At 43.9% G+C, this 27035-nt stretch overlaps 1 protein-coding gene across 4 annotated transcripts in view; it reads left to right on the top strand.

Moving 5' to 3' along the window:
- GRIP2 (glutamate receptor interacting protein 2) overlaps positions 1-27035 on the top strand; it is a 2580489-nt gene that overhangs the window by 1796992 nt on the left and 756462 nt on the right. The window lies entirely within an intron of this gene.

Below are 27035 nucleotides of genomic sequence, written 5' to 3'. Positions count from 1 at the left end.
GCCTGAAGCAGAAGCAGTTCGCAAGTGCCGGTCGGCCAGCTCCTGTGTTTTCAGATACCGAAGTCATCAAAAAGCTAAGTACCCCGTTGGGGAACCTTTTCTTGCCTCAGCCGATGTCAGATAAAACTGCAAAAGTTAATAATTGCTTGTCTTGTGGTAAACAAATACCTCATAAGGACTTCCATTCTTACTGCCTTCCCTGCCTCGGCCCAGACCACGACGTCTCGGCCTGTGCTGCCTGTGCTTGCTTTAATAAGCGCACACTGAGCCGCCGGGCAGAATTTGCTGAAGACTTTTTTGGGGAAAATTACTCCTATATCATGCCGTCGGAACTACTGACAGCACATATTTCCAAAAAAAACGGAAGGACCGGACCGACTTTCACGGCCCGCGACTTCCACCGACACCATGCTGAAGCCTACTGCGAGTGCATCGGTCTCTTCGGAGGCGGTAATTCAACTGCTCCAGGCCAACGACACCGCTTTACCGCACACTTTGGTCCCGGAGGCTACCCCGGTGCCGGTTGTTGATTTTCCTCCTGAAACCGAAGCCCAAGATTTGCCTGACACCATACCGGTGGACAAAGTTACTCCAGCACGTGGGGCAGCTAGGCCTCCTGTGTCTATGTCCATCAAAGCCTACACACGTGCTAAGGCTGCCAGCCAGACTAAGTCTCACTCTCCTAAATCTTTTTCACAGGGTCCCACTTCTGATAAACAGATCATGACTTTAGCTGCAAATCTAATTTCTTTAATCAGGGGCTCTCAGGCTCATCCAGACAGAGGTTCTCAGCCGCCTTCAGACAAAAGTCCTAGGATTGAGCAGGCAGCTACCCTTTCCTCAGATGAAGCCTTCAGTGAGTCAGGCCATTCAGATTCCCAGGAAGAATCCTTCCCGGCCTACGAGGATTCTGATGCTGATGAATCCATCCCCTCTGCCTCTCCTCCTGAGGATATTTCTTTCGGGGAAATTCTCCACTCCATGAGAGAGCATTTTCAGTGGCAGGGCCAGGATTTCTCCGACTCCAGGAAAAGGCTTCGGACTTTCCTTAAGTTACCCCAGCACAGGCCTTTAGCTATACCCCCAGTGTTAGATGTATTGGATGATGTGTTCTCAGACTCCAGTACTTATCCTGATTCTCTCCCTCCTGCTCCTGTCAAGCCAGACAGATATTACAGGGTTCCTTAAACTCATAAACATCTCTTTAAGGCCGACTCTGTGGATCTAGAAACTATTTCTCAGGAGCCCAAAGGAGTGGCCACCTCCACGGCCAAAAATCCTTTGCCCGCAGAGAGGGAATCTAGGTCCCTGGAGAGGTGGGGTAAAAAAGTTTATACCTCATCCACCCTTGCCATGAGGGCACTTAACTGTCTTTTTCATATGTTTCAGTATCAGGATTTCTTGATGGATGATTTGCAGAAAAAGTTAGCCTCTCCTGAGCCTTTAGATAGAAAGGCCTTGCAGGATTTGGTTCATAATACTCAGCAGGTTAGCAATCATTTTCTTCAGTGTGGTTATGATGCATTGGAAGCTTCATGTAGGGCAGCTATGACAGGGGCCATCATACGTAGACATGCTTGGTTGAAAGAACAGACATTGCCAGATCATGTTAAAGTAAAGCTTCTAGATGCACCTCTGGAAAAGACAAGCTATTTGGTGCTAATGCACAGGGTGTGTTGAAATCAATTGAGGAAAAGGCTAAATCAGTACAAACAGTCAAAGATTTCCTCCAGGTTCAGCCACCAAGGTTCAGTAGGAATTGGCCTTCAAAGAATTGGTCCTTTCCAGACACTGACAAGTTCCAAAGGGGAAGAAACAGGCGTGCTCGAGGTAGAGGGCAATACTGAGGCTCCTACAGGGGCCGCCAATGGCAACCAACTAATCAGAGAAGTGGCGCAGGGACTTCTACTGCTCCACAGGGACAATCACAATGACCTGACTTTGACACCGCTGACCAAGGCTCAAAGAGAAGCACCTTTAGGCGGAAAATTATCTTTATTTTCAAAAAATTGTCACGTTTTTACAAAGGAAAAATGGATTTTGGACATAATAGACAAAGGTTACAGGTTCCACTTCCATGCCTTACCAGCAAGACAAGGCATGCCAAACCTGCCACAAAATCAAAGGGCAGAGGCACTCATACAAGTTTCAAAGCTGCTACAAATCAAAGCAATAGAAAAGGTTCCTCCTCAGGAACAAGGCCAGGGATTCTACTCAAGACTGTTCCTTGTTCCAAGAAAAGAAAAGCAATGGAGACCTATACTGGACTTGTCCGCTCTAAACACTTTTCTCATTGTGCCAAAATTCAAAATGCTGATGTTACAGCAACTTCTTCCCATGCTGGGCAAGGGGTCTTGGCTGGTAACTCTGGACCTCAAGGAGGCATACCTGCATGTCCCAATCAGACACAGCTGCAGAAGATACCTCAGTTTTCTTGCAGGGTCAGAGCATCATCAATTCTCAGCATTGCCTTTTGGCTTATCTACTGCGCCCAGAGTATTCACGAAATGCCTGGCATCAGTAATTGCACATTGCAGACTTCAGGGGATACAAATATACCCTTACCTGGACGACTGCCTTATACAAGCGGACAGCAAGCAAGCCTTGATAAGAAACCTGGACTATGTCATTCACTTACTACAGGCTTTGGGATACACAGTCAACATTCAAAAATCAAGACTACTGCCATCCCAACAAATAATTTTTCTAGGAGCCAAACTGGACACAAACTCACAAATGGCTTTCCTCACAAGAAAAACAAGAACAATTACCAGATTACTTCAAAAGCCTAGCAAAGCACACCCAGATGACTGCAAGGAAAGTCCTGCAGGCCCTGGGTTTCATGGCATCTTGCATTCTTCTGATTCCACTGGCAAGACTACACATGAGAAGACTACAATGGTACCTAGAAAGTTTATGGTCTCAACACAGCCACAACTTAGAAGCAATTATTCCACTCATTCCATGTCTGCAAAAGGAATTTTTGTGGTGGGCACAAGCAAGCCAGCTAAACAAAGGCATGTCTTTCAACAAACCTCAAGCAAGCCAAACCATTACAACAGATGCCTCAGATCATGGATGGGGGGCGCACATGGAGGGCAGATGCATTCAAGGGCAATGGGCACCCCAGGAATTGCATCTGCACATCAATCAAAAAGAGATGTTGGCAGTGATTCATGCAATCGAGGCCTTCGGAAAATTTCTTCAGCAAGGTCATCTGCTAATAAAGACAGACAACACCACTGTTATGTGGTACATAAACAAACAGGGAGGCACCCATTCTTACCCCCTCTGCAGACTAACAATGACTCTTTGGGAAAAGTCCCTGAAACTGAACATACAGTTGCAATCCCAGTTTGTCCCAGGCAAGGACAATGTTCTGGCAGACAGTCTAAGCAGAAACATTATGGACCCACAGGAATGGATGTTGCATCCAGACATTTTTTCACAAATAACTCATGCATGGGGAAGGCCGGACATAGATCTGTTTACCTCACACCTCAATCATCATCTGAAGAAGTTCTGCTCAAGGACACACCATCCTCAGGCCTGGAGAATGGATGCTCTCTCCTTCAGCTGGAATTCCCTAACAATCTATGCATTCCCACCTCTTCCATTAATGACCAAGGTGTTACTGAAGATTAAAGCAGAACAACTGAAAGGCATTTTGATAGCTCCAGACTGGCCAAGACAGCACTGGTATCCATTACTAAGGAGCATAACTCGCACCAAGCCGTGGCTCCTGCCTCAATGGCCTCTGCTTATAACTCAGCACAATTACAGGACTGTTCATCCCAACCTGCAAACATTGCAACTGACAGCTTGGAGGATTCCATGACTTCTCCCCATATCTCTCTCTCCAAAAAAGTTCAAGAGATCTTACTGGAAGCACGCAGGCCTTCCACCAGAAAAACTTATTCAGCCAAATGGAAGAGATTCAACATCTGGAATGCCAACAAGGGTCAGGATGCATCAGTAATGAGCATCCCACACATATTAGAATACTTGGCAGAAATGCTTCACAATGGCCTTTCATATTCTTCCATAAAAATACATGCTTCAGCAATTTCAGCAAAATACAAATGTGATCCACCTGTGTTTTCACATCCTTTGCTAAGACAGTTTCTAAGAGGGATAAAGAATATCAAACCTCCAAGAAAACCACCAGTGCCTGCATGGGACCTCAACTTCGTCTTGGAAAAATTAACTCTTCCTCCTTTTGAGCCAGCAGCATCTTCAGAATTGCAATTTCTCTCCTGGAAAACAGTTTTCCTGTTGGCAATTACTTCAGCAAGAAGAGTCTCAGAGATACAGGCCCTCATGGCAGTACCTCCATTTCTCATTTTCCATCAGGACAGAGTCTCTTTAAGAACCAATCCTTCATTCATGCCAAAAGTGATATCCAGGGTTTCTCTAAATCAAGCAATTCACCTGCCTACTTTCTTTCCCAATCCTCAAAATAAAGGAGAAAAGCTTCTGCACACTTTGGACATACACAGGCAATTGCGCTACTACTTGGACAGAACAAAGGCCAACAGAAAGTCTGACCAACTATTTGTAGCTTACGCTGCTGGAGTATAAGGAAAGGCAATTTCCAAAGAAACAATTTCAAAATGGATTGGAAACTGCATCAAATTCTGCTACTCTTTCCATGGGAAAGGTGTGCCAGCCAATATCAGGCCACACTCCACCAGAGCTACAGCCACCTCCACAGCCTTTCTAAGAGGGGTGGCTACAAAGGACATTCTAGAAGCTGCTACATGGAGCTCCGTGCATACATTTTCCAAACATTACAACCTGCCTTTATATTCCAGATCCCGAGCAGGCTTTGATTCTGCAGTCCTGCAGGGCATTTTAGCTACACCATCCTTATCTTAGATCCTACCACCCCCAGTTTGGCTATGGTATTCAACCCATATGTCAGGACTGCAGTTGCATTCTTGAAGGACATAGTACAGTTTTGTACCTACCATAAATGTAGATGTCCGATAGATATGCAACTGCAGTCAGGTTTTCCCTCCCTCCTACCCCTCTGTAATTGTCTTTTTTGGGTCCACTCCCCCCTTTTTCAAATAAGCTGGGGATATCTGTTATGGTGTATCTGTTTATTACTGTTGTGCATGTCTAGAATTTTTGTCCATTCTCTAAGTTTAGCCTTCCTTGGAGGGCACCTGGCATCTGGGGCAAGAAACACTGAAGAAGATGGCGTCGGCTGCTGCTTATGTACCCCAGCCACTCTGACGTCGGGGAAGAGGCGACATCAGCTGACGCCGGACCCAGACTTTGGAATCCGGCCGACCGAAGGGCTGCCTGAGGCAGGACAACCCATGTCAGGACTGCAGTTGCATATCTATCGGACATCTACATTTATGGTAGGTACAAAACTGTACTTTTGTCTGCAATCACATTAGAGCTTCACAGGATGTGCATTGCTATCAGAAAGCAGTTGGAGGAGATTGCCCATTGCCACACTCTGAGGGCTTCTCAACACAAGGGTTAAGACCCCCCCCCCTGTTTGTTGATGTACCAGACCACGACATGTCTGATTGAATTGCAATTGTTCCTAGAGGGAGGACATATTGAAAGGCTTGCAGAGTTAATAGCACTGCTCTCAACTCCAGAACACTGATATGCAGATTGACCTCTATCGTGGACCAAGTGCCTTGGACTGTTCTTCCCAAATAATGCCCCCCTACCCCATCTGGGAGGCATCCGTGGTAACTATGGCCTTGGGCTGAGGAGGGAAGAAGGGGTGGCCTAAAAGGATTTCTTCAGACTCCATCCACCAGGACAGGTCTTTTTTTTGCAGTGACTGGTGATAAGAATGGGGTAGTTCATTGGATGAGATGGAATGGACCATTGCGATGCTAAAAGCCATTGTAGTAGTCACATGTGGAATCTTGCTAGTGGGAACAGAGTGATGGTCACTGCCATGGAACCCAATGCTTGAAGGACTAGTAGTGTCAGGACATTTTCTGCAGAGATAAGCATGTACTTGAGATTTTATTTTCTGCAACCTGTGTTGAGGAAGGGAAGCTATACAAGAGATGGTGCTCAGTTGAGCTCCTATAAATTGTAGATCTTGAGTGGGGTTTAGCTGAGATTTTGATTGATTGGCTGTGATGTCCAGGAGCAGGAACAAGTGCAGAATAAATTCTACTGAAGCAGTAAATGTCTGGTGGAAGTGGTGATGAGACAGTCATCCAGATATGGAAACACCTAGAATCTGTGCAGTCTCAAATTAGCTGTTACTGCTGCCATACATTTAGTGAACACCCTGGGGCTGAGGTGAGGCCAAAGGACAGCACTCTGAATTGAAAGTGACTGGCTCCTAGCCAAAAGTGGAGAAACCTACTGGAGCATTTGTCCATCTTTATGTGGTAGTACACGTCTTGAAGGTCTATAGAGCACATACAGTCATTCTCCTCTAGAAAGGAAAGAACATACTGAACCATGACCATCCAGAATTTGGTTTGTTAAACAAAATGGTTTAGAAGGCCGAGTTCCGGAACTGGTCTGCAGTCCCCTGCCTTTTTTGGCAGTAAAAAGAACCTTGAGTAAAATCCAGATCCTATCTGGTCTGGTGGAACTTCTTGGATGACTCTCTTCTCTAGCAGCTTTTGGATTTCTAAGGTTGCTTGGTTCCTCTGACTGGGTGGAACATCGGGGACCCTTGTTAGAAATCTTGGATAAAGAATAAAGGGGATAGAGTAATCTCTGGTAATAATTCCCTGCACCCATGCATCTTTGTTTTTTTGCCACCAGGCTCCTGAATGCAGAGAATCTTTCCCCCAGCTGCTTCCAGAAGCAAGCAACTGGGCCCCCTTTCAGGAGTGTTTGTAGGGCTGACCAGAGAGAGAACCTCTGGAACCCTGATTCTGTGAGTCACCTCTGCCTCATGGTCAGCATCTTCCATTAGAGCTTCTCCCTCTGCCCCAAGGGGAGCCACAACCATGCATGTCCTGGAAAGGCCCCTAGGACTCCCTGAACCACATCTTTCCACTCCTCTGATTCCTGGAGTAGAAACATGTATGCTCACTGCAGACAGAGTCTTTCCATCTTTCTTGCATCTGGGTAGAGTTTCATTGACGTATCTTCTTTGTTCGTCCACAAAGTCAGAGAGCATTGACTAAGACTTGAACTCCACAAACTCGCACAGGAGCATCCAGGCATGTCATCTAATTGCAATGCCTGAACCAGATGACCTGGTTGCCCCTTTAGCTGCATGTGCAATGAGCCTCTTGGATGAATTGGAAATTGACTCCAGGGTGGTTAACTGGGAGGCTACTTTTTCTTGGACATAGTTAGATACAGCTCCTTCTAGGGTGTCCAGTAGTTCCTTGATCAGATCCCTCTGGAGTCAAAATGTGCCATATCAATGTTGCATAAACCCACTTCCCAAATCTGTCCATCACCCTAGACTATGTTGGGGGAATGAACAAAGGAACTTTCCTCAGCTAGTTCCTTTCTGGTGGCCACCGCTACCACCATGGCATCTACTGCTAACCCTTTTGCCTAGTGTCAGTGGTCCTAAGGAGCAGAGAGTATCTTATCTGGTCTCCGGGGAATCTGTTCTATGGAGTTGGGAGCTTTCCAAGCTGGCAATCAACGTAATGAGATCATCAGTGGGAGGGCTCACCCAGGAAGTAGATGGGCGAGAGCCAAAGGCTTGCAAATACACAGACTCCTTGGAGATAGGGTCTTTGGGCTCCTAGTTTACCCCTCTGTTGAAGGATCTCAAGAATGTCTCCAAAGGAGATGTTTTCTGGGGGTGACCGGGGGGGAAATTCTCCCTGTCATTGAATCTGTGTCCTCAGTGGCTGACTCTTCAGGAGAGTCCAGGTGTTTCCTCGTACAGGTTTTCTTCTTCTGAAGAGGTTCTCTAGTGGGGATGTCTGAGAAGGGCTCTGAAGAAGATGATCCTTTTTCTGGGATCTCTTGCAGCCTTGGGATTCGCTGTCCAGGCACGGAGGCTGGTGGAAGCTCCGGGTAAGTAGGGGTCCGGGAATGAAACTCCAGCACAACAGGAGCCACCTGAGAGCCTTTGGTGGCCAATGCTCATTCTGTATCCCAGAAGACAGGCTCCCACAAAGAGGGATGGGAGCACAGAACCAAGCAAGACAAATTTGGAACAGAGGTCACAGCCCGGCCCAAGAGACCCACCTCCAAAGCAGGAGCTGAGGAAGGACCCCCAGCCGCCAGAGTCCCAAGAGGTAAGGGTGACTCTGTATTTAAAACAGGATCCAACTCAAACCCGTCGGGTTCGACAGTTGAACCATGATCTCGGGAATCTGTCTGTTCTGAAGGAACCAAAGAAGTCAGAGCAGTGTCCGGAACTGAAGACAAAAAGGCTGTCTGTGCCTGAGCAATTAGAGCCTGAGTGGTCAGAGGGAATGCTCTAAGGCCATCGAGGAGGTCAAAGGAGGAAGAACTGGTGGAGTCCTGGGAGAAATATTCTCCTTTCTACTTTCTCCCAAACCCCCTCTCAAACATAGAAAGATGCCTAGCCACTAGGAGCTGATCCACCAGTCTCATTACATCTACTTCATGAGACTCCTGGAGGAGTGAACAGACAATCCAGAGGGTATTCTGGCTTTTCCATAAAGGGACTAGGAAGCTGACCATAGAAGGGGTCAATGGATGGCAAATACCTATAGCCTAATCTCCTATGATCCTATCAAGTAGACCATTGCTATCTATTTGCACAGTGTGTGTGTCTCCTTGACTATTTTGCAGACATTCTTTCAACAGCTCTTACTGTTTTGTAATGGAACTTTTGTTTTACTTACTAACTTTTCCATACTTGTACAAGACAGGCTACTGTGAATGTGGCTTTAATACTGCTGCTGCAGCTTGTCCAGGCTGCATGCCTTTCTTGTGCATTTTGGCCATGCCACTTCTGCTAAAGCCAAAAAAGGTGAATTAAATCACTTTATCCCCATTCTAGGCATCACTATCAGTGAGGGCTGTTTGCTGTCTTTTGATGGTCTTAGACTGCCTTGCCATATTTGCATCTTTTTCTCATGGCCAAGAACTAGAGACATAGCAGGAGTTGGACTTTGCTTCAAGTTTGGGAATTAGGAATACTTAATCAATGTCCCATTGACCTGGAGCTAATGCATGCTTCTGATTACATTTGAAGTTAAGCTGGAGTATGGGTGCATCTTGGATAGGCTCACATCTCTAGCACCCATGCACAGGGGACAATCCTGTGTTGTCTCTTAGATGGCACTCGTAGTAGAATGTAGCTGACTTCCTCTGACTTTTGGTTCCTATGACATGTCCTCTGTGTGTGTGCGCACATGCACATGGGTGGAGAACAGGGGAGTATGTCGCTACTTAAATTTTACTTATGTTCTCCATCTGCACACAGAAGGATCCATATATTCATTGTTACATGTTCTTTAACTCTCACCCAGTACTACAGACAAAACTTTTTTCTCTTTCTGTTAAATTGTAAAGATACCTGCATACAGCATGTGTAAGATCTAAGGGAAAGTCCATCCTCTGAGTCTTTAAAACATTTTGAAATTGCCTTTTTTTCAAGGCTACTTTATATGCTAGTATTAAAGCGCATGTGCATGCTCTTAGTAAGGTTTTGGAACTTGGGTTTCTTGTGTGAAAGTCGAACCTTTGGCATAACAGCTGGCATTTATCAACAGAACTCAGTTGTACAACATATATGAAGCTTTGTTTTGTGCTAGTTTTTATTTTAGTACAAATGCTAGAGTTTTAGTTTATACTCAGTGAGCCAGATCTGAATTAATGTGTTATGTAAGGCACAAAATCCTAAAGTAATTTATGTTGTAACGGGATGTAATGTTCTGATAGCTTTGGAAACCAATTTTTCCTGTATAATTAGCATCATCATGTAATGGATTTGTTCAGTAATTGACTAAATGGGCTCTTCAAACTAGACTTTTTTCAATCACAAGTCTAAGTACAGGACAATTATTTGGGTAAATCTGGATGATGTAACAGACATTAGAACTGAAATATAAGCTATGATTAAAGACTGATAATTTCCTTCAAGTTTTAAGAAGGGAAGAGAAGAAAGATGTTCAGGAGTATTTATTAGTCCCAACAAAGAAAATTTTAAAGGACAACAACATAATTCTATTATTAAATGCTCAAATTCTCTGTCCTTTCTCCCTCTTTATTGTCCCTGCTGTAAATAACAGGTTACAGCTCAAATTATCCTTAGCATTTTGACAGCTAGGGAAGTTAGGTGGGAAGGCGATGGGAGATGAGTCATAGTCAGGCTTTACAAAAGACTGCAATTTAGCCATTCTAAAAAGAAGCAACAGTAAAAAGGACTTTGAAAGTCTGTTCTGTGGCATTTGCATTGTTTGTGCTTTAAGTAGTCCTTGAATGGCATGAAATGTTACTTAAAACTGACTGTAAAACTGACTGAAAAACAGCAGTGTATGCATGTAAAATCAATGTAGTGACAGGAGCTTTAGGAAAAGAGAGGCCTGCGTCATGTAATTTTTTTACAGACAAGTACTGCATTGTGGGATACCTAGAGACAGACTAAACAATCATAATTATTTCAAGATACCAGACCCAATGTGGTCAGACTCAGAAATTACATATAAAAATATTTAAAAACCTGTAAATAGTCCGAGTGGTGTTAAAATTAACACCAAACCATGATGAAATAAACATTTTTTGAGTATATGAGTGTGGTTCTCCTTTATTTTTTTGAAGTGATCTGTGGCCCATTGGATATTTGGAGTTATGTTGTCCCAGTGTTTGGAGTCGCACTGAACAAAAGTCTTAGTCCTGAAAAACATCTGTGGAAGTAACTTAAGATCAAGCCATGTGAGGAGACAGAGTGATGAGTAGGATTTTGCGGGGCAGTGCATTAGAAAAATGCATTAAATTTTAAATAAAGTACATTCATAAATGAAATGACAGGTATGAGTGAGACAGAAAGCCTTACCTTGGGGTATGGTGATACCTGTAGAATAAATGGTAGCTGGAGTGGCAGATGGTAAGAGTACAAATTTGATGATGCAGTGACCATATTGGGCACTATGAGTTCTACTGAATGTTCCTTTATCAAATTTGAATGATTTTGAGGGATAATTTGTTTTGAGTTTATATTGTTGACCTTATGTCATCGTGAACCTGTAGGTATGGCTTGCCCCCTGTAAAACTATCTGGCTTTTTAACTTTATTTGAGAAGTCAGTGGAACCTGCATTCGATGAGTAGAGTTCAGGGACCATTCCACCAAAAGTTTCTTTCACATAAGTGAGACAAACTCAAGGCCACACTTGATGCTCCTGCATTTCAGGAAAGTAGTCCAAGAATTATAGAAAGGGGAAGAGAGTAGGTCAGTGGCTGTACCTTATGAGTTTCTGATCTGAAGGTGACTGGGATAACTTCCTTAGTTAGAGAAGAGTACGGTACAACTGACAAAGTTTAATAATAAATGAGTGAGAGTAATAGAATATTTGATGATTAGGAAGAAACAAGGAAGCAATCAGACAGCCTCAGACCTACAGTAAGAAAGTTCATTATTGAGATTATATTGTGAACACTGGAAGTCTCTGCTGAAGCAAAGTAAAGGAATAATGTCAGAGGTGTCCCTTTAGAAAAAAGTAGTTGAAGTGACTAAAAACTAGTAATGATAGAAAAAGTGTACATAACAGTGGATCTAAAAAGTTTACACACCCCTGTTAAAATGCCAGGTTTTTGTGATATAAAAAAATGAGACCACAATAAATCATTTCAAAACTTTTCCCACCTTTAATGTGACCTATAACCTGTACAGCTGAATTGAAAAACAAATCTGTTAGGGGGAAAAAAAAGTATAAGATGGTTGCATGTGTGCACACCCTTAAACTAATACTTAGTTGAACCACCTTTTGATTTGATTTAATTACAACATTCAGTCTCCTTGGGTACACACCTGCCATCAGTTAGAGAGACTCTGATTAACCCCAAACAAAGTTCAGCTGTCCTAGTAGGATTTTCCTGACATTTACTCAGTTGCCTGCTACAGCAAAAGCCATGGTTCACAGAGAGATCTCATTATTGAAAGGTATCAGTCAGGAGAAGGGTACAAAAAAAATTCCACAACATTGGATGCACCATGGAACACAGTGATGACTGTCATTAAAAAGTGGAGAAAATATGGGACAGCAGTGACGTTGCAAAGAACTGAACATCCCTCCAAAATTGATGAAAGGATGAGACTAAAACTGGTCAGGGAGGCTGCCAAGAGATCTATAGCAACACTGAAGGAGCTGCAGGAATTTCTGGCAAGTACTGGTTGTGTACTACATGTGATAACAATCACCTGTATTCTCCATATGTCTGGACTATGGGGTAGGGTTGCAAGACCGGAAGCCTTTTCTTACACAGAAAAACATCCAGGCCAGGCTAAAATTTGCAAAACAACACCAAGTCTCAAAAGCATAGGTTCATAGGTTCATACTAGGCTATCTGCCCTAGGGCATTTATAAGCCTAGCCAGAGTGTGTTTGGCTTTCGCCACCCATTTTAAATTAATTTTGCTATGCCCTTTTTCGAGGTTAGTATACTGTGCCTCTGTCTAACAGTGACACAGAAGTGATACCCGGGGTAAACCTACGATCTTCCATCCACTCATCAAGATTCCTCTTGAAGAGAGTCAATGAGGGACTCTGCCTAACCTTGACTGGGATTTTATTCCAGAGTGAAGGGAGCCTCTGGGTTATGAATCTGTCCCTCCAGCATGTCCTATTTATTTCAGTGCTGAGGTTCAAGTCTCTCGAGCGCGTATCTCGATGGGATTTGGATTTTCTGAGGTGCAGCATGTCCATTAATTCCGGGTTGGACATGGCTTTATACGTCAGACACAGATCGCCTCTGAGCAGGCGGTATGCCACTGAGTATAGCTGGAGTTTCTTTAACCGGGCAGCATATGGCATCTGCTTGAGCCCTATGATCCTCTTGGTGAGGTACTTTTGGGGTCTTTCCAGTTGCTGCAGGTGTCTGGTAAGGTACATCCCGAAAGGAGCATTGTACTCAATTATGGGCCTGATGAGGGAAGAGTAAAGAGGCACGATGACCTCCCCTGATCTAGATGTGAATCCCTTCATGACTAGGTGGGCTATATAAAATGTTTTTCTAACCATTTTGGCCACGTGGTTGTCAAATGAGAGATTGCTATCAACTTGGGTCCCCAGGTCCCTAATTACTTCTTCTGTACTTAATAGATTACCACCTATGTGGTAATTTGTGGGCACCTTGTTTTTGCCAAAGGGGATGACTATACACTTTTTGGCATTTAGCCATGGCTCTGGCATCAGTTGTCTGTTTCTATGAGGCCCTATCAGTCCTGCTGTGTTGGCCTGTACCTCCGAGAAATATATACCGAACAAGAGAGGTCCCAGGACTGAGCCTTGTGGGACGCCACTTGTAACTGGTTTGGAGTCTGACATGGCTCCAGCAATTCTAACCATGTGGGTTCTGTCCTTGAGCCAGTTTGCAACCCATCTAGTGACATAGGGGTTTATATTTAAGCTGGTGAGCTTATCTATAATGCCCGAGTGGGGTATTGTATCGAAGGCTTTTGCAAGGTCCAGGTAGGCTGTGTGGACCACCTTCCCCTTGTCAATGGCCTTGGTGACTATTTCAAAGAAATCAACCAGGTTTAAGAGACAGGATCTGCCCTTAACAAAGCCGAACTGGGTAGGATCCAGTGTCTGTAGGTCCCCAATATATTTATTTATGAGGTCCATGATGATCCTTTCCATAGCTTTGCAGACCAAGCTAGTCAGGCTTATGGGGCGATAGTTTCCAGGATCTGTTGAGGCACCACCTTTGTGGAGAGGGACCACTGTTGCTGTACGCCACTCTTTGGGTACATATCCTGTAGTAAGGCTGAGATTGAACAGTAGTTTTATGTTTGAGTTTAGCTCTTCTTGGAGTTCATGTAGGATGCAGCCCGTGACACTGTCTGGTCCCATTGATGCTGTGTTTTTTGCTTTGGAGAGGGCAGCTCTTACCTGAGCATCTGAGATGTCAGGGGGGCAGCACTCTGCTGGGATAAATATTTGCCCTTTTGGTGGGGGGGTTGCGCTGAACCTTTCAGCTAGGATGTTGGCAATGTCTGTGGGTTCGGTGTATTTTTTGTCGTTTTGGACTAATTCTGAGCATATCTGCGAATTCCCACCCAGGTTCCTAACGTAACTAAAGAAAGCCTTGTGATTATCCTTAGTGTCCTGTGCAATTTTTCTCTTGAAGCTGGCCTTAGATGATTTTATGAGTGCCTGTAGTTTTTTGATAATACTGATAAGAGATGCCTTCCCTTTTTGGGATTTTGCTCTATCATGTAGTACCTTCCTTCTTCTACTGTATAGTTTGTTTATGGCTGGGGTCCACCAGATAGGATGTCTGCCTTTGGAGGATTGGGTCTTAGTTTTATTTGGGATTGCATGATCCATGCATTCCTGAAGATGTTCACAGAATGCGTTTATAAAGGATTCTGCGGTCTGGCCCATATTTTCCACAAGACTGGGGACTTTGAAGGATTCCACCTCGGTTTTGAGGAGTGTGAAATTTGCTTTAGAGAAGTTTTTCACTGTGCTTTTCAAGGCAGGGGGTGGAGTCGGGATGTGAATATCCAGTGAGATTAGTTTATGGTCTGATCTTACCAGTGAGGGGTACACTTCTGGTCTGGAGCATAGAGTCCCCATGTTGGTGATGATCAGGTCCAGTATGTTTTTCCCTCTTGTGGGAGTGGTAACAAGTTGTTCCATAGCATTTGAGTTTCTAAATTCTAGGAACCCTTGGGCTAGGGTGTTGGAGCTAGAGTAATGCTCCCAGTCTATGTTTGGGTAGTTGAAGTCGCCCAATATAATGGTGTTTGGAGAGACCTTCATATTTTTCAGTGTTCTCAGGAAGGCCAAGTGGGGTTCCTGGGTTTGGGAGGGTGGTCTGTAGCAGGCTATAAACTGGAAGGCAGTTTTACCCACTGCTAGCTGCACATGGATAGTCTCTGATGCTTCGTGCTGTGCCACCAACCTGGAGGTGTGGGTATCTTTGACGAATATTGATACTCCCCCTCCTTTTGTGGTACGGTCCATGTTTTGGGGCGAAAAGCATGGTATGAGGTATAAACCTGGTAGTGCTGGGGTGCTCTCGGGAGCCTTGAACCAGGTTTCTGTTACTGCACAGATATCTATGTTCTCCATGCTAAGGAGAGTTTCGAGTGCGTGCATCTTGAGGTTTAGACTTCTGGCATCGAGTAGCATTACTCTTAGTTTCTTATCCCTTGTGATACCTATGGAGGTGGGTTTGTCTTTTGAGCCTTGCCTAAAAAAGGCACTATGTGGGGTAGCAGGAGCCTTTGCCAATATCCGAACGCCGAGGGGTGACAGGTGCAAGCCATCCCTAGCGAAGCATCGTGGCTTGTCGAGCATGTCATCCCAGGCTGGCACGCATTGGATCCCCTTTGAATGACACCAATACTTAAGCCAATTGTTGAAATTGATCATCTTGTCTTCATATTGTGGCATCATTCTTGGTGAGGGTAAGATGCTACTCAAGGTCAGGGTCATACCGGCCTGGGCTACATGCTCAGAGAGCTCCTCTATGTCTCTTTTCATGTAGTCCAGGGAGGTACGTCTCAGGTCATTCACACCAGCATGGACAATGACTGAGTCATATTTGTACTTGCCTTGGAGTGACCTGAGTGCTTGTGTTATGTGGCGGATCCTAGCGCCCGACAGGCAGCTCACCGTAGTCTTCTCCTTGTTCAGCCTGGTGAGCGAGACGTCAGTGTGCCTGACGATAGAGTCACCTATTACAAGTGTATCAGGTGTGTTGTTTAGCCTTAAGGGCTGTGACTGTTCGGCACACTGGCTTTGTGAGCTATGTGTTGCACGTGTTTTGTTTTGGGGTAGCGGTTGCTTGGGTGTCTGCTTTGGAGGTCTCTGCTGCTTAGGCAGATTTTTATTTATAGCCTCCGAGTATGTTTTTGTGTGTTTGGTTTGCTGTCGTGGTAGGTCTATGTGAGACTGGAATTGTAGTGAGTGTGGTTTCCTTCTCCTCCTGACTGGTTTCGCCAGTACTGAGTTGAGAGAGCTTAGCCTCCAGTATGGCTATATAGTTGCATCTCTCACATGTGTTGGAATTTGTTGGGAGGAGGAGAGGGTTGTCTGTGTACATGAGGCAGTTGTACCATTGCCTCAAGATTCCCAGATTCACCAGCTGGACCGGAGAGGAGATTGACAACTGACCTTTGGACATGCTAGAATAGTATTGGGAATTCCTTTATAATTGAAAAAAAAGGGCCAATGGGGAACGAGGTACTCAAGGGGAGTTTGTGAGGGTGTAGTGCTTTTAATATTTTAGTGCTGACTTATATAATTGCTTTAGTGAGCAAGTGCCAGGTAACTTAAAGGGAATGTGTTTCAGGTAACTTAAATGCAAAAACGAAAAACAGTAACTTTCTTTCAAGTGAAACAAGGAAATAAGTGCAGTAAGCAATGCAGGTATCACTAGGGATCTACAGAAGCGCTGAAAAGCCGCGTTTTAGGTGGAATTAGTGTTTCAGGGAAATAACAAGCAAACAAACAAGCAGCATACAAATAAAGCTAGATTCAGCAGGCCTGGATCTAGTCTGTGCTACAGCAAACAAGGTGTACCAATTTCAGTAAGAAACGGTTCAAATATGCAGGCACTATAAGCCTTTAACCAGAAATTCCCAGCTCAGAAGGGCAGAGTCCAGCCTCTCCTCCCACAAGAGTGCAGACCACGAACCTTCTTAATGTAAAATAACTGGCCTGAAGCCCAAGTGCTTAAACCAGAACTAATACACTTTTAGAATAACAGACACTGAGCCCTCAATCAGCAGTTCACAACTTAGAAGGATGTAAGTTACCTGTCCTGCCACCACAGTGCAGGCCACAAACCTTCCTAATGTAAAACAACTGGTCTGAAGCCCAAGTGCTTAATCCAAAAGACTTAGAATGATAGCTACACTTTAATCAAGTTACTACCAAGCAGTAATAAATACAACTGAATACTTTAAAGAATGCCTGGATTAGTTCTCAAGTTATACAAACAAAGCTAGATTCAGCAGGCCTGGATCTAGTCTATGCTACAGCAAACAAGGTGTACCAATTTCAGTAAGAAGCAGTTCAAATATGCAGGCACTATAAGCCTTTAACCAGAAATTCCCAGCTCAGAAGGGCAGAGTCCAGCCTCTCCTCCCACAAGAGTGCAGACCACAAACCCTTTTAATGTAAAATAACTGGCCTGAAGCCCAAGTGCTTAAACCAGAATTAATACACTTTTAGAATAAGACACTGAGCCCTCACTCAGCAGTTCCCAACTTAGAAGGATGTAAGCTACCTGATCTGCCACTACAGTGCAGACCACAAACCTTCTTAATGTAAAACAACTGGCATGAAGCCCAAGTGCTTAAACCAGAATTAATACACTTTTAGAATAACAGACACTGAGCCCTCAATCAGCAGTTCCCAACTTAGAAGGATGTAAGCTACCTGTCCTGCCACCACAGTGCAGGCCACAAACCTTCCTAATGTAAAACAACTGGTCTGAAGCCCAAGTGCTTAATCCAAAAGACTTAGAATGATAGCTACACTTTAGTCAAGTTACTACCAAGCAGTAAAAAGTGCAATTGAATACTTTAAAGAATGCCTGGATTAGTGCTCAGGTTATACAAACAAAGCTAGATTCAGCAGGCCTGGATCTAGTCTATGCTACAGCAAACAAGGTGTACCAATTTTAGTAAGAAGCAGTTTAGATATGCAGACACTATAAGCCTTTAACTAGAAATTCCCAGCTAGAAGGGCAGAGTCCAGCCTCTCCTCCCACAAGAGTGCAGACCATGAACCCTTTTAATGTAAAATAACTGGCCTGAAGCCCAAGTGCTTAAAACAGAATTAATACACTTTTAGAATAAGACACTGAGCCCTCAATCAGCAGTTTCCAACTTAGAAGGATGTAAGCTACCTGTCCTGCCACCACAGTGCAGACCACAAACCTTCCTAATGTAAAACAACTGGTCTGAAGCCCAAGTGCTTAAACTAAAAGGCTTAGAATGAGTTACACCAAGCAGTAATAAATACAATTGAGTACTTTTAAGATGATGCAAAAGCAAAATAAAGTAGGAAGAAAAACAAATACAGTATTTTTTTTTTGAGTGAGCAAATGAGATGGGCCCAGGAGTTAGAGGACAGAAACAAGTGCAAATGCAGGCCTTCAAATCAGAAAGTTGAGAGAGATGGAAGACCGCCCAAACGGCCATTAACTACAAATTCTGGGCCAGAACCACTCCTTATGTGGTAGACAGGTTACCTAGTGCTTACTACTCCCACTGATAAGCTAGAAGGCTTCCCTCCAACACAGAAAGGCTTGGGGGTACAGAAGCTTACAAATAGTTCTGGATACAGCAAATCTGTATCTGGAACAATAATTACAGGAAAGGTAGGAAACAGGCTTACAATTTTTTTTTTCAGAAAAGTAACAAAAACAGTAGTAAAAACAATTCACATGCAGTGCAAGCTGGCACACTTGAGCATGTAGCAATATTAGTCCACACACAGTTTGAAAAAATGTAATTAAATTAAAAAGGACTAAAAGCAAGTGCAGAAAGGGTTTATTAGGTAGAATGCAGTAAAGAGATGGGACTGGGGGAGTGTCTTAGATCAAAGCTACAGTGGGGCGGGCACTGCAAAAGCCACCAAATTTAAACTACTACCAGAACAGGGAGGGGGTGGGGAAAAGTTTCAACAGAGATGTGAGGAATCAGAGTGCAAATTATAAAACCCAAAAAATATATACTGATCTCTGTATATTTGCAGAACACTAAGACAACAGATATCTAAGCAACAATTTAGCTCTATAATACACAATAATACAGAAAAATATACTCAGCTCTATATATTTGCAGAAAGCCTTGTAAGGCTGTTCCACTTTAAATGCAGACTGCTGCTATTAACAGTTCAAATTAAGGTAACCTTGAGTTAACAACACACAAGCAATAGAAACCACAATGAGGGGGGATGGGGAAGAACGTTTCAACAGAGATGTGAGGAATCAGAGTGCAAATTATAAAACCCCAAAAATATATACTGATCTCTGTATATTTGCAGAACACTAAGACAGCAGATATCTAGGCAACAGTTTAGCTCTATAATACAGAATAATACAGAAAAATATACTCGGCTCTATATATTTGCAGAAAGTCTTGTAATAGTTGTCTGCGTGTATGTTTTCCTGAAAGTATCTGTATTTCTCAAAGGGCTTGAGCATTCAAATCTATACAAATTAATAACAATCCATTAATGCTGGTATTTTTGCCAAGCAGTGAATGAATTTGTTTTCATGTGGGAAAATGTGTTATGGTCTGATGAGACCAAGGTTGAACCTTTCGGCCACAACTCCAAAATGTATGTTTGGCGCAAAATCAACACTTCACATCACCAAAAGAACACCATCCCCACAGTGAAGCATGGTGGTGGCAGTATCATGCTTTGGGATTGCTTTCTTCAGCTGGATCTTGAGCTTTAGTCAAGGTGGAGGGAATTATGAACAGTTCCTAATACCAGTCACTTTTGGCCCAAAACCTGCAGGTGTCTGCTAGAAAACTGAAGGTGAAGAATTTCACCTTTCAATGTGACAATGACCCCAAACATACAACCAAATCAACAAAAGAATAGTTTCACGAGAAGAAAATTAAAGTTTTAGAATGGCCCAGCCTGAGCCCAGACCTAAACCCATAGAAAATCTGAAAGTTGACCTGAAGAGGTCTGTACACAAGAAATGTCCTTGCAATCTGACAGATTTGGAGCAGTTTTTCAAGGAAAAGTGGGCAAATATTGTCAAGTCAAGATGTGCCATGCTGATAGACTCCAACCCAAGAAGACTGAATGCTGTAATTAAATCAAAAGATGCTTCAACAAAGTATTAGTTTAAGGGTATGCACACTTATGCAACCAGCTTATTGTATGTTTTTTATTTTTTATATTTTTCCCCAAACAGATTTGTTTTTCAATTGAATTGTACTGGTTATAGGTCACATTAAAAGTGGAAAATGTTTTGAAATGATTTATTATGGTTTCATTTTTTTTTATATCACAAAAACCTGGCATTGTAACAGGGATGTGTAAACTTTTTATATCCACTGGAGCAAGTGACTTAACACTAGAGCAAGTGACTTAAACCTTAGCACGGATATAAATAGGTCGTGCTGGAGGGATAGATTTATCACCCAGAGACTCCCCATGCTGTGGAATAAAATCCCGGTCCATGTGAGGCAGAGCACCTCGCTGGCTCTGTTCAAGAGAAATCTTGACCGGTGGATGGGAGATCGTAGGTTTACCCCAGGAATCATCTCTGTGTCACTGCTGGACAGAGGCACAACAAACTAATGGGCACATTATTTCTAACATAAGGGGTGGCGTAAGCCACATAACTTTGGGCTAGGCTTATAAATGCCTTAGGGCAGATAGCCTAGTATAAACCTATGAACCTATGCATGTCTGTGTGTATGTTTTCCTGAAAGTATTTATTTCTCAAAGGGCTTGAGCATTCAGATCCATACAAATTAATAACAATCCATTAATGCTGGTATTTTTGCCAAGCAGTGAATAAATTTGTTTTCAGAATTCTAAGTCTCACCACATCTGTTAAGTCACAGATGAGCCTGTCCTGGCAGCCTATGTGAACTTTATTTCATATAAATGGAAAGTGTTTAACATATACCGTATCCCACTGTTGATATTTGAATAGTAGCAGTTTTTGCAATATGCAGTACATTTTTGGACTGTTCCAGAAGTGTGTAATTTTTGTTTAATAAATAGTTTGAAAGTGATACTACTGTTAGGTGGTCTGATAATCATGGCAGTGAGTATCAGAATAAGTGGACAATAGAAGGGTATGACATTAATTTTTCCTATCTTATTTGACTAATAGGCACCAGTCCATGATAATAGCATTGTTAGAGGATATGAGCCAGTTTGCTTAGAAATTGGTTAGTCAAAGTGAGGAGTATGCAACTAAATTCTACAGATGAAAATGTTTTGCATAGTGATATAAGCAAGGGAAGCCAAGGATGGAGGTAGTATGTAATTTGAGGAAGTCCAGAATACCTTATGATGATGTATTCCAGAAGACCCTTTTGGAGGATATTCATGTTTCACTGTTGCAGTAATCACATTTGGGTTATCCCTGCCAGGGTAGCCCATGACCGACCCAAATACCAGAGACTTAGTATTTCTACATCGGTTGCTGTCGCTTGAGGACTGACGTCAGGTCATCAGTAGTATAAAGTAAGGCAGCCAATGCCATTACATCAGTCTTTCTTGCCATGGAGCCCAAAGCAGAAGCAGTTTGCATGTGTGCCGGTCGGCCGCTACCTGAGTTATCTCTGAATTGAAGTTGAAGTCTTCTAAAGCTAAGTACCCCATTGGAGATCCTTTTTTCTTGCACTAACCGATGTCAGAAAAAGTTAATTGTCTCACCTGTGGAAAGCAAATACCACAGTGAGACTTCCACACTTGTTTAGGCCCAGACCACGACGTCCCCCATTGTCGCTTCTGTGCTTTGTTCAATGCCAGAACTATCCATCGTTAGGCCCTTATTGTAGCCAGATATTTTCGTTTGTAGTCCTGGAATTCCGATATGGCTTCGGTAAGCCATCCGATAGCAGATCCTCTGAAACAAATGTAAAGATAAAGACAAGACCGCACAGGTTCAAACCTACCGACGACGCTTCCGTTAAGCTAGTCATCAGTCCTCTGGTACCAGGTGCTTTCGCAATCCCTGATGCACATTTCATTTGATTCGCAGGCTGCTACCGAGACACTTTTGGAGTCCGGTATGTCGCAAAACTCTTCGACTAAGGATCCTGCAGTCTTCTCTACCTTGGATGGGTCCAGAGCCGCTGAGCAAGGACAGGCTTCCGAGGCAGTCCTTCGCCCTACTGAATTATGCCACAAACCAACATCTTCTTTTGTGGCTACCGTTCTTTCAGAAATGGCTGAGTTTCTTAAGCCCAGGGTTCAAACCACACCAAAGAAACCGACCCACCCTCAGGTGCCTGCTACTTTCCCTCAGTCTCAAATGCTTAAAATGGTGAAAGACCTTATCATGCTCAGGGGAAGCCAAGCCACCCCCTCAAAAAGGAAGAGAGAACTGTCCCCTGTAGTTTTGTCTGAACAAGAGTCAGATGACTCTGATGCTTCTGACTATGAAGACATGCAACCCCTCTCCACTGAGGATTTGGATGCAGAGGACTCCATTCCTTCAGCCTCTCCCCCAGAGGATTTTTCCTTTGGGGAAACCCTGCATACTTTAAGGGAGCATTTCCAATGGGAGAGTCAGGACTACCTCAGTCTAAAATGAGACTCTGGGAATTCCGAGATCTTCCGCAACATAGACCCTTGGCCATGCCAACCAGTCCTGGATGTTGTGGATGATGTTTTCCTTGAATCCAGCTTGACTCCTGATGCCCTACCTCCTGCTCCCAGAAAACCAGATAGGTGATATAGAGTCCCTGACTCACACAAATATCTTTTTACAAATCCAACAGCTGATCCTGAGGTCATTTCTCAAGGGCCAAAAGGGATTAAATCAACCTCTGCTAAGAATCCCACCCCCTCAGACAGGGATTCCCAAGCATTTGACAGATGTGGTAAAAAAGTATACACTTTAGCTACTCTTGCTATCAGGGCACTAAATTGTCAGTTCCATATCCTGAAATTTCAGCAACATACCTTGGAACTCCTTAAACAAAAAAATGTCTTCCTTTCCTGCTTGGGCAGAATCTAAAGATTTACAAGACTTAATGCATTCTGCAAGTCAAGTAACTAAACACACTTTGCACTGTGGTTTTGATGCCCCAAAAGCTTCTTGCAGGGCAGCATTCACTGGATCTGTCATTAGAAGACATGCATGGCTTAAGGAGCAACCCCTGCCATACCATGTCTAATCTAAATTGTTGCACAAAGATAACTTATTTGGCACTAAGGCAAAAGAGGTCTTAAAAAAGATGGAAGAAAAAGCAAAATTGATGCAAACAGTTAAGAATTTCTTACAGGTCCAGCCTCCTAGGTTCAGCAGGCATTGTCCCTCCAAGCACTGGTCCTTTGCTGCTCCGAGTAAACCAATGCAGTCTAGGCCCCAGGGAAACAGACCCCCCCCCCAGACAGCAGCCCTAGGGAATGCAGAGATCTAAGCAGTGGACTACCTCCACTTCAAAACCAGGGAGTTCTAAGCCACCCCCTTATGGTAAGAACTCACAATGACTCTCCTCCTCCACCCCCCTCTGTCCACCTTCACTTACCCCTAGGAGGAAAACTCTCCTTTCACTCAAGCACCTGGGCCACCATTACCAAGGACCAATGGGTTCTGAACATTGTGTCTTAGGGATACAAATTTTCCTTCCACACTCTTCCAACCCCAAAAGGGTCCCCAAATCTACCACCAAATCAGTGGGCAGTAAGAACACGTTCCTGCAGAACAGATAGGCCAAGGCTTCTACTCCAGACTTTTTCTGGTGCCCAGAAAAGACTGCACCTGGCACCCCATCCTCTATCTATCCATGCTAAACATCTTCCTGGTGATCCCAAAATTCAAAATGCTCACCCTCCAGCAGCTGCTACCCATGCTCTCCAAAGATGGTTGGCTACCCACCCTAGATCTAAAAGAGACCTACCTTCACATTCTTATCAGGGAATCGTGCAGAAATATCTCTGCTTCAGGGCAGGTTCTCAACACATTCAGATCTCTGCAATTCCCTTTGGCTTATCTACTGCTCCCAGAGTTTTCACAAAATGTCTGGCTCTGGCCACTGCCTTTTGCAGACAAAGAAATATTCAAATTTACCCATACTTAGATGACTGCCTTTTTCAGGCATACTGCCAGGAAAAGCTGCTAAAGCACCTGGCCTTTGTAAAGATCCTATTAAACTCCCCAGGGTACACAATCAAAAGAAATCCAAACAGGTGCCCACCCAAAGAATAGTCTTCCTGGGAGCAAGTCTGCACACAGCATCCCAGATGGCATACCTTACACCAGAAAAATTTCCTGACAATCAAAGAGATGATGGCTGTGCAGCATACCTTGATAGCTTTCAAGCCCCTTCTCTCTCCAGGGGTTCTCCTGATCAAAACAGACAATACTACTGTCATGTCATACATCAACAAGCAGGGAGGGATGCACTCCTACCCTCTATGCAGGCTGGCCATGACCCTTTGGCTCGCAGCTGCTTCCATGCAACTATACCTGTTAGCACAATTCCTACCAGGCTCTCTCAACTCTCTGGCAGATCAGCTGAGCAGAAGCCTTCTGGACCCACATGGGTGGTAACTCAACAGAAGTAACTTTAGATTAGTATTAGGCTAATAGCCCTTATTGGCCATTTTAAGCCTAGCCAATTACCCCATGTGAGAATCAAACCCTTTACCTTGTAACTGTAAGGTAAACACCTTAACCATTATGCCAACCTTCACCCTAATAACTCAGAAATGGGGAACCCCGAAGGTCGACCTCTTTGCCTCCCACAACAACCATCAGCTCAGCAAATTCTGCATGGCTTGGAAAGTGGATGGCCTGTCCTTCCCCTGGGTCAATCTATTGGTCTATGCCTTTCCTCCCCTACCTCTCATCCCCAGGGTACTGCTCAAAATAAGGAAGAAAAAAACAAGGGCCATTCTTATAGCTCCAGACTGGCCCTGAGAACACTGGTACCCCTTGCTGTGCAGCCTGTCCCCGCTGTCTCCATGGCATCTTCCTCAGATTCCAAATCTCCTGACCCAGAGGGATGCAACCCCAATTGCAGACACTCAGTTTGGCAGCTTGGCTTATTCCCTAACCCCAAACCAATCTGCCATCCTCATTAAATAGGTTCTGGATGTTATCCATGAGGCCAGACATCCTAGCACCAGAAAGTCTTATGCAGATAAATGGAAAAGGTTCTGTACGTAGATCCAGGCTAAGGGAGGCAATACGGCACAACCCTCCATCCCTCTCATCCTGGGTTACTTAACTGACCTACTACACAGTGGTCTCTCTTTCTCCTCTATAAAAATTCATGCTATTGTTATTTCTGCTCATTTTCCCACTGAGCAGCCCCTTTTCTCGCACCCTTTGATCAAACAGTTCCTCAGAGGGGCTAGCAACTTTGAGGCCCACCAGAAGGGCACCAACACCAGCTTGGGACCTTAACTTTGTCTTGGAAAAGCTCACCCTGCCCCCTTTTGAACCAGCATCTTCTGCAGAGCCAAACTTTCTCTCCTGGAAGACGGCATTCCTTCTGGCCATCACTTCAGCCAGAAGAGTCTCGGAGCTGCAAGCACTCATGGCTGTGGAACCCTTCATCTTCCATAAAGACAGGGTATCCCTCAGAACTAACCCATCCTTCATGCCCAAGGTGGTGTCCAGTGTGGCTCTCAACCACTCCATTCATTTGGCCACCTTCTTCCCTAATCCCCAGAACAAGGGGGAAAGGATTCTTCACTCTCTAGATGTACACAGACAGCTCAGATTCTATCTGGACAGGACTAAATCCTTCAGAAAGTCTGATCAGTTACTGGTTAGCTTTGCTACAGGGGCTGAAGGCAAAGCCATCTCCAAGCAAACCATTTCCAAATGGATAGCATACTGCATTAATTTCTGCTACAAACAGCATGGAAAGCCTCCCCCAAGGGGGTCAGGACACACTTCACCAGAGCAGCCTCCACCTCTGCAGCTTTCCTCAGAGGAGTCCCCACCAGGGCCATTCTGGAGGCTGCCACCTGGACAGCTGTTCACACTTTTACCAAGCATTACCACCTGACTCTCTTCTCCAAATCCAGGGCAGAAAGATGCATAAAAAGAGAGACAAAAATTATGGAAAAATATAAACATTGTCAGAGACGGTGTAAAATCTGTAGATTTTGTTGAGCTGTATTTCAAAATCCTTCCATATAAGGTTATTTATTTATTTTTTGCTTCTGAAAAAGGAAGATGTGTCCTCTTTCTTTATTGTTGTCTTGTAGTATGCTTTTTTTTTCTGCACTAGACAGCTGCAAAAATCATAAGGGATGAGTGAGATTCACAACATTTTGTGAAGGGGTAAATCAAGCCTGGAAATAGGAACATACTTCCAAAAATAAGTGTTATATTCAGGGAGGAATCCTACCTGAATATAGGTACATTCCTCCAAAATAGGGATAGTTGAGAGGTCTGTAATAACTTTTCCTAAGATTGTAGGCAGTATGTATAAAATGAGCATTCTCATGGTTTATTTATTTCTTTAATCTCCCAGTACCTGCCAACCATCAGCTTTCCCACAGCCAATTAGTCCTATTTGTTCCTCTTTTTCATTAGAGCAGCAGCCATTCAAGGGAAGCCATCAATGGACACTGCTGTCAAGGATTTTCTGATATCGCCTAACTCCCACCCTGGCAGTTAACAGTATATTCTTATTGAAGGAAGGACACTGCAAGTCCCTCCCTTCTGCTAGGAAGGGTAAGTGCCCTTCTGTACTTGCCTTCTTTGGGCGAGTACTACTGTGTGCAGCTTGGCAGGAGTCACAAATGTCCCTGGTCCATTTGCTGCAGATAATTCTTCCACCTCTGCAGGTGGTGTAGAATACTGCACCCTGCCCCTCACAATAATGTAGTATTCCCTCCATACCTCCACCTGTTTCCTCTAATACCCAAGCTGCTAATCAAACTTGGATTGTCTTGGTAATAGGCAAGGCTCCATCCCGGTTTGTCATGGAGCTCATCAGTGGTTCATTTTTATGGGTAACTGTAGTTAAAGGATCTTAAGTGCAATCCTCAAGTAATGAAAATTCATTTCCAATTGAGGGGAAGATAAAATCCAATCCAAAATTTGGTATTTTGGAATATTGCCCCCCCCCCTTCCTAAGATATCATGATGTCAGCATTAATATATACATGTAGTGTGGGTGTAGGAGGCATGGCCCCTCACATCAGTATACACCAAATATAGGGCAAAGTACCCCACTCTGAGCTCTGTTTAGACTAGGATAGGCTTGGAGAGGGAACTGATAGCAAAAT

The sequence above is a fragment of the Protopterus annectens genome, chromosome 7.part1 (assembly GCF_019279795.1).
Source record: "Protopterus annectens isolate FY-2018-M chromosome 7.part1, PAN1.0, whole genome shotgun sequence".
Classification (NCBI taxonomy): domain Eukaryota; kingdom Metazoa; phylum Chordata; order Ceratodontiformes; family Protopteridae; genus Protopterus; species Protopterus annectens.
This window is presented reverse-complemented; position numbering and strand designations above follow the sequence as displayed.